A 4,464-nucleotide genomic window follows, 5' to 3' on the forward strand; every position below is an offset into this window, starting at 1 on the left:
TGGTACCCTCTGACTACTGGCTAGTAGTACGAACTTGGTCCCCTCTGCTTTCAGGTTTCATCAATCTCCGATCCAGGCTTGGATCTCTACGAACTATTCATCACTGGTCGCCGGCCAGCAACTCCTTTTCTTCCGGCTCCTGGCTCGTCAGCGAAGACCCCGACGCCTGTAAGACTTGTGCAGCCGCAGCCCTCGTGGCTAGGTAACTCGGCATTTCAGTGCCTGCATAGCCTCCTTACTCTAGGGTCCCGAGTCCCTCGCTTCCGACTTGCCTTAACCTTTCCGTGTCCTCGGACACTTGTTTTAATTGTGCACTTAAAGTATTTGCTAAAGAGATTTGGTTTGTGCTAAGTACCCTGTCCTCATAAAGAGTACAGGGCTGTTGTGATTCTTAATAAATATACTGTTTATTTTCATAACTCTTGTGTGGTGTCCTTTCACTGGGTGTTCAAGGGGTACATGTGTGGTAAACAGCTGGCTTAACGCGCCCTCTCGAGTCTTTAGCCTTAGACTGCTCGTATCCACGCTACTAGGATAGCTGGTCTATAGGTTGACTTACAACCAAACACCATAAGGGTCGTTGGAACGATACATAGCGGTCGCTAGAATAGCGAACGTTGCATATCGGGCCAACTTCTCACAGTCATCAGAAGTCTCGTACTGCCGACAGAAGAGGATCACCACTCGCTATTTCAACTGCCAAAAATCCGCAACTCTCCTTCTTTTACATCCACTCCAAGCATCAATTTTAACCAGGTAAAATTACGAACTCCTCACAATCTTCGTTTCTTCCCTGATTTATAGTTAATCTGCCGCTGGAGAAGATTTAACTTCTCTATTTTACTAAACCCGCAGGAGGAGAACTAACCATACGTTAATTTAAAATTTTCGCCAATTTCAATATATATATCCGTTTTCCTTCCCAACTTTTTATTTAAATCTGCTGCAGGAGAAGCTTTACAACTTCCCAACTTTTATAACAGCCGCAGGGGAAGAACAAATAATACACTCTTTCTTTAAATAACGGTCTATAGTTCTATATCTGCTTCTTCATATACTCTTTTCACATCACTTTTCCTCTCACCTTCTTCTTTTAAGCTATATTAATTTTTCTTCAACGCACTCTTCATTTTACCAGACTGCACTCTCAATAGCCATAGTATCCACTATGTCTCACGCGCACCATTATCTCACTACTTTTTAATTTTAACTTGATCTTAAATTTCGCATTGTGTGATTTTCCCTCTGTGTCCTCTCCCCCCCCCCCCCCCGGCATTAGCGCTTCGCGCTTGAAGACTATTGCGCGCTGCTGATACACTCGCCGATATTAGGGTGAAGGGTTCAGCTTCTTTTTAAAAAAAATACATCTTTAAAGCACTCAGTTTAGTGCCGGCAGACTACTTGCCTTCCCCCGCAACGACTGGCCGATTGTAGGGCCGTCATCTCCTGGGGCCCGGGCTGAGAATTCAGCGGCGGCCATCTTTGATAGGGTCATCCTCTTCTGGCGCTCTGGTCGCCAGTATAAAAACATAAGGCCATGGCTCCACGCAGCGGACGCGCACAGCGGGCGCGCCGGAGTCAAGCCAGAGTCCTGCCCGTCTGCGCCCGTCCGCGATCGACCGGGGCGCGGGGCAGGACTCCCTGGTCTTTCTGAGCCTTCTGGTCCGATGGGTACGCACAGGGACCGACTATATTACACTAAACAAGATTTACTATCTTTGTGTCGGATGCCGGTAAACAGCTGCCACCATACTCTACAGGCTGAGTCATTACCCCCTTATTGCGAGACGTGCGACAAGATTATTCCACTTATGAGGAGGGAGGTGAGGGATGAAGCTAAGTTAAATATGCTATTATTGAATTGTAGATCCATGAAGAAACACAAAACTGAGATACACGATCTGCTGACAATTAGTGGCCCGGATGCCCTGTTTCGCGCACCGCATCGCTCAGGGCAAGGGCCCAGATTATCAATATCTTGATCCTCAGATAACCACCCAGTTATCACGAATAGTGAATATTACACTTTACAGCTGTAATCATGTGTTTCAGTGGTACTGAAGAAACTAACATGACCTGGATTTCTATCATCGTCTCATGACAGTACCCCATGGAATGTCATCATTCAAGCCTGTCTGGTGGCTCGAAAGGCGATATATCCATCGTTGTTCTTTCTCGAACAACCAAGCCTCAGATCCCTGGGCTAGCTGCTCGATGATAGTCCACCTTAAATCCTCCGGGGTATGATTCATCTGCAAAAAGTGGGATGTTAGTTTTGCATTGCTTTTCCGACATCGGATGTTGCTGCGATGCTCCCCAATTCGCAATTTCACTCGTCTTGTTGTTAACCCTACATATCTTAACCCGCAAGGGCAGGTAAGTAAGTAGACAACATTGCAAGAATTGCAATTGGTATGATTCTGTTGCCGCCATTCCTTTCCTGGTTCCAAGTGTAATACCTTAGTGCTGGGTGTTAGGTGACACACGCTGCATCCTCCGCAGGGGAAATGCCCAGTGATAGGTTGTTCTTGTCTTCCCTCATCTTCTCTTGGTGACTTCAATGGGAGGTGGATCCCGAGGGAGATGGGTGGGTTGGTGACTTCAATGGGAGGTGGATCCTGTGGGACATGGGTGGGTTGGTGACTTCAATGGGAGGTGGATCCCGAGGGAGATGGGTGGGTTGGTGACTTCAATGGGAGGTGGATCCTGTGGGACATGGGTGGGTTGGTGCCTTGAACAGGAGGTGGATCCTGTGGGAGATGGGTGGGTTGGTGCCTTCAACAGGAGGTGGATCCCATGGGAAATGGGTGGGTGGGTGCCTTGAACAGGAGGTGGATCCTGTGGGAGATGGGTGGGTTGGTGACTTCAATGGGAGGTGGATCCTGTGGGAGATGGGTGGGTTGGTGCCTTCAACAGGAGGTGGATCCCGTGGGAGATGGGTGGTTTGGTGACTTCAACGGGAGGTGGATCCCATGGGAAATGGGTGGGTTGGTGCCTTCAACAGGAGGTGGATCCTGTGGGAGATGGGTGGGTTGGTGCTTTCAACAGGAGGTGGATCCCGTGGGAGATGGGTGGGTTGGTGCCTTGAACAGGAGGTGGATCCTGTGGGAGATGGGTGGGTTGGTGGTTTCAACAGGAGGTGGATCCCGTGGGAGTTGGGTGGGTTGGTGCCTTGAACAGGAGGTGGATCCTGTGGGAGACGGGCGGTTTGGTGCCTTCAACAGGAGGTATATCCTGTGGGAGATGGGTGGGTTGGTGCCTTCAACAGGAGGTGGATCCTGTGGGAGATGGGTGGGTTGGTGCCTTCAACAGGAGGTGGATCCTGTGGGAGATGGGTGGGTTGGTGCCTTCAACAGGAGGTGGATCCTGTGGGAGATGGGTGGGTTGGTGCCTTCAACAGGAGGTGGATCCTGTGGGAGATGGGTGGGTTGGTGGTTTCAACAGGAGGTGGATCCGTGGGAGTTGGGTGGGTTGGTGCCTTGAACAGGAGGTGGATCCTGTTGGAGTTGGGTGGGTTGGTGCCTTCAACAGGAGGTGGTTCCTGTGGGAGATGGGTGGGTTGGTGCCTTGAACAGGAGGTGGATCCTGTGGGAGATGGGTGGGTTGGTGACTTCAATGGGAGGTGGATCCTGTGGGGGATGGGTGGGTTGGTGACTTCAACAGGAGGTGGATCCTGTGGGAGATGGGTGGGTTGGTGCCTTGTTATGTTATGTTATGTTAAAATTATTTATACCGCGCTCGGTCACCAGACAGTTTCATGGCGCTCACAGACAATTGCGGGGGGACAGTGCAGCAAAGTTACTCATAGGCTAATTGGAACAAATGAGTTTTGAGTAATTTACGAAAGCAAATATAGCCTTCAGCAGGAGGTGGATCCCGTGGGAGATGGGTGGGTTGGTGCCTTCAACAGGAGGTGGATCCAGTGGGACATGGGTGGGTTGGTGCCTTCAACGGGAGGTGGATCCTGTGGGACATGGGTGGGTTGGTGCTTTCAACGGGAGGTGGATCCCGTGGGAGATTTATTTATTTATTTTATTTATTTATAAAGTTTTATATAGCGCGGACAAGATCCTGAAGGATATTAGAGCGCTTTACAGTTATAGGTAAGGTAACAATCACAACATGAATCAAAGATGGGTAGTAAAATAATCATAAGATCAATAGTTCACGCATAACAATTCAGTTATAAGTCCAGAGAGGACAGAGGGAGCTTCATGATGTAGCATTGTGATATAAATGTAATAAGTGAACAATCATAAGCAAGAATAATAGACAAAACTATAGTAAAATCTAAACATGAATTGTATGTGGCTTCTGCTAAACATTGAATCAAGTGGGAGGCAACTAATAAAACACTTACAATCCTGGGTGCGGGTGCGATGGGGAAGAAAATGTGGCAATGATTTGAGGGGAGCAAAACACAAAGTCATGTACAGGAGAATAAACACTACAAAGTAATCATAT

Source organism: Lissotriton vulgaris, chromosome 3_1, assembly GCF_964263255.1.
Source record: "Lissotriton vulgaris chromosome 3_1, aLisVul1.2, whole genome shotgun sequence".
Taxonomy (NCBI): domain Eukaryota; kingdom Metazoa; phylum Chordata; class Amphibia; order Caudata; family Salamandridae; genus Lissotriton; species Lissotriton vulgaris.